This window comes from Limulus polyphemus, unplaced genomic scaffold (assembly GCF_000517525.1).
Source record: "Limulus polyphemus unplaced genomic scaffold, Limulus_polyphemus-2.1.2 Scaffold72, whole genome shotgun sequence".
NCBI lineage: Eukaryota > Metazoa > Arthropoda > Merostomata > Xiphosura > Limulidae > Limulus > Limulus polyphemus.
The window spans coordinates 707,405-716,342 of NW_013665682.1; positions in this window are offsets into that span (position 1 = coordinate 707,405).

An 8,938-nucleotide genomic window follows, 5' to 3' on the forward strand; every position below is an offset into this window, starting at 1 on the left:
CAATATATGAAATAAACAAATATGTAAAATAAGAACATTATTTTTATTACTGGCCGAATGTGACCTAACGATCAACATTTCAGACTAGGGGTCTGAGGTTTGCTTTCCGTTATCGACAAAAAATTTCACGTTACTCACTTTAGGATCGTGGAAGCTGATTTATAAGAGTGACGGTTTAAATCCCATTATTCGGTCTAACAAGAGTAGCCCATCAGTTGACTAGCTGCCTTCATTCTGACATATCATTTCAATATTAGGGACAGCTAGCTCAAACAGCCATAGAGTAGCTTTGCGCGAAATTCAGTAGACAAACAATATTTTTATTATAAAACAATAACCAGTGATTTTTTTTTGTTTTATATCATGATATAAATAAGATTCTAAATGAAGAGGAAATCAATGGTCATCTTTGGTGAGTGTCCTATATGATTTATTTATGGAAATTTGTATAACCTGGCCAAACATGATTGAATAATTCGATATTCCCTAATTATTATTGCATTGGGCTGTTGGTATTCTGAAGAAAAACATCGTGTTTTGCAAATGAGGATCCATCCAGAAGATAGAGAAGATGACAAATATTCCTCATCCGAAAATAAGTATTTTGCATAATCACTTGTTTTATAATCAATGGTCCTTTTCAGGACCACCAAACCTTGAGAAAGAGAATGCCATAAATGCACATTTAACTTTTTGTATCATTATGTCAAGTAAAAAAGTCAATAAGGTCATTTTATCTGAGCATTAGTAGCATACAAAATCCGTTCATCTGCTAGTTAGACTAAACTTAATTCTTAATGTCTAGTGAATATGAAATATTTTTGTTGTAAAGCATATTTTATAATGATAAACACTGTACATTAAATGTGATATACAATAACTATGCACTACATTAGATTTCAAAATGTCTGATGTTAAACAAAAATAATTATGGAATAATAATTATATATATACATAGCAACATGAGATCTGTAAACTGTGTTATAACATAACTGACTCATGATAAGTTCAACATTTGTTTTCACGTATCTTTATACAGACAAACAAAAGTACTTATTTTAAAAAGTGAAATATAAAACCTATCTAAATCTTAGAAAAACATTTAACTCTCTCTTGGATTTTGTAATTATAAGACAAGCATACATAAATAATTTTGCTACTCTGATTATAACAAATGAAATTTTTATCCATGTATCCTTTTCAATAAAGAACAGTGAGTTCGTCCATAATGCATTGTCCCCATTGGTTGATAAGTGTGGTATTCTAACTTATGTTAGAAAAAAATCAAAAGGTTACTTAAGTGAATGGAATCTTGCTCTACAGTAAGTCTTACGTTTTATAAAAGGACAAACGTTGCTACCATTCTATGGATAAAAAAATAAACATACTGAGCTTAGTACCTTGTGGGTAAAATTAGGCATACAAATGTAAAACAGAGCTATATTATTACATACATAGTATGATAAATATGATTAAACATAAACCATAAAGTTAAATTGTACTACATTATAATTAGCAAAACTTGTGTTATATGTATGCAGAGTTTAAATAATTTACTTATAAAACAATATAAAATAGTCTTTTTCAGGATTATGTAGATTTGTTAGTATAATAAAATATAAAGCCAATTTATACTAGATTATTAATGAACATACATTATATATGTAGAGTTTGAATACTTCCCTTATCAAACCATACAAAATATTCCATTTCAGGTATACACATCTACAGAATAAATTAGTGTAATTTTAATTTTAAGGCTTTCTTTATTGATTTGAAGCAATTAAATTGACCAAAACAATAAAGCTAATGTTAAGAACTAAAGAAATTGAAGTAAGCTTTTGTTTTGTGCTGCATAGAACACATATCAAGAGTTTGAATGTTTTACTTATACAGTGACACAAAACAGTAGGATTGTTAAGTCAAATTATTGTATGTGATAAATATTTAGAGATTGCAACTTTGGGTTAATGTGAAAAATAGTCCTTTTCGGGACCAATATAATTGTAAAAAAAGTAGGTTATTCAAATTAGATACAATAATAATTTTATGGCTTTCATTATTATTGAAGTAGAAAGCATAAAGTCGATAATGAAAGCATATGTTGAGACAAGTTGATATCTATTGATTTAAAACGCCCTCTGGTGGTTCACCCGCGAATCACTTAACAGTCTACACATCATATGTGACCTCATTATTCTATACTTTGGTCCCCCATTTTCTTCATACTAGCAACATACCCTTAATAACTCGTCCTCTGGTGCCACTTCATGAAACTATGAAGTCACCTGACCTTCTGGTCTCAAGCTCTCCCCCATTCCCCTATCACCTGCGGCAGCCAATAAGCATAATGTGGCATCCTTTTGGCACCTAAGTGTCTCAGTAACTACTTACAGGTTATGAAGAAGTTTCAGGATAATGTGATTAGAATATATTCTTAGGGAATTTTACGTGTAGTATTAGTTGAAAAATTTGTTGAAAACTATTTTGTTTTAGAAATATGTGTATAAGTGTAAAGTATTCATTTAAACTACAGAAAGTATAAAAGTCAGACTTAAAACCTTTCTTAAATGCTTAGAAATGACATCTGGAAGTTACATTATAATATTGGTGGAATACAGTTATCATATATGATGATTAAATAAATATATTCTGAAATGTTTATTTCTTATAACTGTCTTTCGAACTAATCACTATTTATGTTTTCATTAATAAACTTTTTTATTTTGCCTCATGAATATAGTTGTGTTTTAACAATAATCTCACATCTATATTTACACCAACATCAGAAATACATGGCAAGATATTATTTGGTGATAATGATTTAACTTGAACACTGTCACGGGTATTTAGTCAACACCAGGATAATGATTTATCCCATTGGATTTCAGCAGTTTTACCGAGAGTCCTACGAGAGGAATATTACCGAGGTCATAACAGAAGCTAGATAATTTATTTAAAATATTTGATATTATTTGTTCAGCTCCAGAAAATAAATCGTGAGTTAGAATTCAATGCTGTTTTTATATTACGGATACTGCTGCCAAGTGATTCAACCGAAAACACAAAAAATGAAAGAGATGCATAAGTGAGGCCACTTTTGGCTTAGATGGGACTAGTAACCAAAACTAAATAGCTGGAGGAGAAAGAGAAAAAATCACCCAGATCGTCAGATACAAATTTACTATAAAACATATATAAATATAAAATAACTGAATATGCTGTTTCAATGATTTTATATCTTCTTCTAACCACTCTTGGATTTAAATGTATAAATAATCCTTCCTTTCAAAGAGCAAACAAACTTGTTTTATTTTCGCAGGAGAAACTTTGTGTGTGTAATATCTCTGATTTTATAATGAACAAGGGATGACCTCAGTAAACCAGATTAGGTTTGGAGTAGTGTTGGTGTTGGTTCAAGAGGAAGATATTCCCAATTTTGTTATACGCAAATTTAGATTTGACCTTTTAAATAATTTTCCATGTATCTTATGTTTAACCAAAAATTAAAAAATGGGTACATCTTGTCTAAATGTATTTAAACCTTTAGATGATTTATTATCTTAAATAAATAAATTAAAAATACTTAAACATTTAGTTATTCTGTTATCAAAAAATATATATTAGACATATTTAAACCTTTACTTATTGTGTTATCAAATATATATATATATCAGATATATCTAACCTTATTGTATTATCATTAAGAGATATATTAAAAATATTTAAACCGTTATTCTGTTATCAAAAATAAATATATTAAAGACATTTAAACGTTTAGTTATTATTTGTTATAAATAACCGTATTAAAAATATATAAACCTTTTGGTATTTTATTATCATAAATAAATATATGTCCGTTTCTTTATTATCAATCTAATCAGCTGAATGTATGTTATTATTTAATTTTAATGCTACCTCTAACTTTAATTCACATTAACTGAGAGAACCAAGCCAAAAACACTTGTTAATTGTATTGAAAAGAACTATAAATAATATGTCATAATTTAGGACATCAGCTTCAAGTAAAATGATTTTATGAACAAATGTAAGATTGCGGATTAGCGTAAGTGCGATACATCGCATACAACACCAATTATAAAACAATAAAACATGATGGTATCTTACGTAACCACGCCCAAACAGTATGCATATAATTCATTTGCACATTTCTATAAACTGTAAATTAATGCCATTTTACCATGATGCACACTATTAGCAGACGTTTTGTTATAATTATAACAGCTGTCTTAAAAAATAACAACAAAGAAACAAAAATGATACTGGCAAGGAGAAAAAAAACTAGTTAATAAGTGTAAAAATAATCAACGCAGTAAAATGTAAACAACACAATATGTATTTCAGATCCAAATAAACCCCCTAACCCTCGGTATTGGTTCAAAATTACAAAGGCTTTTGTTGGATTTTCAATTTACTGAGAATGGTACGATATATAGAGACTCAAAATTATATCTACCTCTTCTTTGTTTTTGATTTTCCCTCTGAAATTAAGATTTTCTGATCAAATTTAAATAACACAGTATACTAGAAAGCATTTTATATGAATCAGAACATTTGGAAAAAGTATGTTAAAAATTATTATTTTTTATCATTGTAAAAATAAAGGCGTTATACCAACATCTCTACAGTGCCAAAATATAATTTAAAAAAAATACTAATCACCTTCACGAAGTTCAAGTTAAGTTTCCAAATGTTGAAATAAAGAGTAAGGGTAACTTACAGAATAATGTGAAAAAAAATTTGAAGAATTTAATTATGCATTGCCCCCAGTGGTACAGCGGCATGTCTGCGGATTTACAACGCTAGAATCCGGGTTTTGATACGCGTGCTGGGCAGAGCATAGATAGCCCATTGTGTAGCTTTTTGCTTAATTACAAACAAACAAACAATAATTATGCATTGTGGAGATTATACGAAGATTAGGTTAATCCTGAGAAAATACATATATGAAACCTGCATATAAATAATGTTTTAAATTAATTTATGAGGTTATTCGTTACCTTTTTAATTGTAAGTTATCAGAAATGGAAAATGATGCGCTAACTTGTAGATTCAAATTCCCAATTATATCTCAGAATTAGTTTTACATCTTATTTTAATAGTTTTGAGCTCCTATAGCAACAGTGTTTCCATTTACTCACTAGATGGCAGGAGGTTTGATAATATTCTAAAATCTGGTTGAGCTTTTTTTTTTTCTATTTTGCTTTTATAATTTAAATACAGAATTTAAAGTAAAAGAATTTTTAAAATTGAATATTGAGAATTTAAGTTATTCTTTCCCTTTGTACTTATTATTTGTCAACCCTCACTGATCTTTATTATCGTTTTAGAAGTTTCATATCACTAAGTTCTAATTAATATGTTATTGGGATTATAATAATCTGAGCTTATATTGTATCGAAGTAAAAAGTTAAAGCATTAATGCACCCTGGATATTTTCTCGAAATATTTAAAATTACATACATTACGCCTTATTTCAGCTCAAGGTTACGACTCATTACACCATTGTCATAAGTAATAGATGAACTATCTCATGCCCTTTTGCATCATTTTTGTTTACTAGTTTCCTTACTTAGCTTACATGATACTAACATTGTTGTTCTGACAATTACGGTAAACAATGAAGGTTGTATTTCAGATTTTTTGCGCCTAAACAATACCAGGAAAACAGTTGATGTAGATGAAAGATACAGCTCACATTGTCACATGAACCTAAAAAAAAATTGTGTTCAAACTTGGATCTTTTGTTGTATGTTTCTTATCCCCGCTAATTCACATGTAAACGTACGAGTTTATAACACTAAAACATGGAGTTCAATTTCCTGCAATAGATGCAGGGAAGATAGCCCAATATGTTTTATTTGCTGAGAATTTTGCGCAAAGCTGCCAAAGATATCTGCGCTAGCCTTCCCTAATTTAGCAGTGAAAGACTAGCCAACTCTTGGACTACTCTTTTACACTGAATAGTGGGATCGGCCATAACATTATAACGCCCCAACTGATGAAGGGGCGAGCATCTTTGGTGGATTCAACCAAATTAACACCGTTCCATCAATTAAGTACTGAGGTAATTGACACATTTCACAAAGCAGAAATGTTAGCAAAATAAAATGATATCAATTACATGATGATACTACAATTCATTCTGAAGTTAAGATGGAAATCAATGAAAGACGTACTGGGCTCAGACATTTTGAAAGGCCTACTATTCACAGGAAGGTAGTTCATTCTAGCAGTATAACTTTTTTTAAATCCTCTAACGGCTTCCTAACACATCACGCAATGGGGTGGGTTACAGAATCACCTCTTACATGATTTGGTACTTATATCAATATTTAGAGATGGACTGAGTATCATATCAGCATAAGTACTGAAAACAGCATCATCGGGAATATCGGCATCGGTGATTCCAGCTACTCCAGATATCGAGATCGGCCGACAGATAGCTGCAAATATTGACTATCTCTGCTGTTGAGAAAAAGTACTATCGATGCATCTTTGATTATATATATATTATATACTTCAGGTATTGTAATTTACGAAATATAAAGATATCATACACTGATCGCTAGGGTAGCTTTGTCTTTGTTTCAATGATTATAAGGCCTGGCTTGGTCTAGTTGTTAAGACGCTCGACTTGCAATCTGCGAATCGAGGGATCGATACTCGGCCACGAAAGAGTAGCCCAAGAATTGTTGGTAGGTGCTGCCAGCCGGTTGCATTCTCTGTGGTTAGTAATTCAAAACTTAGCAATTCCAAGTAGCCTCAATAGCTTTGCCATAAATAAACAAACAAAGGCGGTATAGTATTTTCTTTATTCCTGGGAGGATTGGTTGTTTGGATGGTTGGTTGTTGTTAATCGCAAATCTCAGTAGTAAGCCTGAAACTCAGCTTTGAGACACTAGGGGGTTCCTGGAAGGAAAAAGCTTTGCCAAAGTATTATATCGAATTGTAGGATCATGGTTGTTAATCTTAGTTATTTTTATATCTCCAATAAAATGTAAACTCATATTTCTTAGTAAATCTTTCAATTATTTATTAGCTAAATGGCTCAGTTTAAAGCCAGGTATTAAGTTAGCAATATTGCCACGAAAACCAGAATGTAAAATTGAAAATTTAAAGCTAATAAAACAATATAAAAAGACTACAGACAATAAAAGTATTTAACAATATACGTATATATATAGCGTAAGTGTATAAGGAATATTACTTCATATATAAACGATGATACTTACAGAAAAAAATTTAGAAATTCTGGAGAATTGATTTGCTCGAATACGTAATCATTTTATAAAAAAAAACATGTCTTTCTAGGTCTGTCCTAGAACGTAAAGATCTCAGAAGATGTTTTAAACTTTTAGTAAAAGTTATTGTTAATCGTGAATGAACTGTTCATTATATTCTGTATTGTGTTTAATCGCATTATTAATTTTGCTAAAATATAAAAAACTATGTTATTTGTTTATTTTAGCGCAAAGGTACAAAATGTCCACAACTAGGAATAGAACCCCGGATTTAAGCGTTGTAAGCCCGCAAACAATGGTGCTAGTGCGTCTTGTATTGAACAGTACTTATAATTAAGAAAGAAAATTACCCACAAAGTCTAAATATATCTATATATTAATAATACACCTAGAGAGTTTATTTACAATTGATGAAACAACATGGTATTATTTGGAAATGCTATTAACTGCATGTAGGAAGTTGTTATTAGATCACTGAGCGGTAAATCTGAAAGTTTAAAAGGTTAAACATCCGGTTTCTGTATTTGTGGTGGGCACAGCACAGATAACCCATTGTGTAGCTTTAACATTGTTTTGTTTGTTTCTTTGTAGTTAAGCACAAAGCTGCACAATGGGCTACCTGTGCTCTGTCCACCACGGGTATCGAAATTAGTTTTCTAGCGTTGTAAGTCGGCAGACATATCGCTGTGCCACTGGGGGGAGGGGGCTTAACATTGTTAATAACGAATAAAAGATAATCCGTTTTGTCGACTAAAAAGTTGGCGTTCAGCGACATATTGTTGACATTTTGACAAAATATTTGTAGAATGTCCGATGCCTCCCACTTGCAAGTTTTTACTGCCCAAAGATGTGTGGTCCGGCATGGCCAGGTGGTTAGGGAGCTCGACTCGCAGTTTGTCGGTCGCGGGTTCGAATCCCCGTCCCACCAAACATGCTTGCCCTTTCAGCCGTGGGGGCGTAATAACGTGACAGTCAATCCCACTATTCGTTGGTTAAAGAAGTAGTCCAAGAGTTGGCGGTGGGTGGTGATGACTAGCTGCCTTCCCTTTAGTCTTACACTGCTAAATTGGGGACGGCTAGCGCAGATAGCCCTCGTGTAGCTTTGCGCGAAATTAAAAAAAAACAAACACAGATGTGTACTGTGATATAAAATATTGTAATTTTGGAGGAAGAGCAGTCAACTTAATCATTAAATCAATTTGCTAGATCTTGCTGTTTTTACTCAATGATTTGTAACAAATGCCATCATTTGATTACTAACAAACACACCGCGAAAAATACTGAATTTGAAGTTTTCAACAATTGCGATGTAAGAAAAAAGATAATAATCTTGTACTACTAGTCCTGATGAAACCGCAATGGCGAAACGTTGGCTGAAATAAAGTGTTTTTTATTATTATCTGTATAGTAAAGGTCTTTGTTTTCTTCTCATTTTATTGCCAGCATGTAAAACCGGAAAAACAATGAGGGGAAATATTTATTTTATTTGTAGCTTATATAAACGACAATTGTTCCATTAGAAAGTTCTATATTGTTGCGTCATCGAGATCATGTGATTCTCACGCTCTCTACTATCTAGAATTATCCTGTACTTTGGCGAATGTTTTAGTTCTTACTAGATATAGGGTAGGCGGGTATATAAAAGAAGGGAATGTAACGTGTCTGGGTAGATA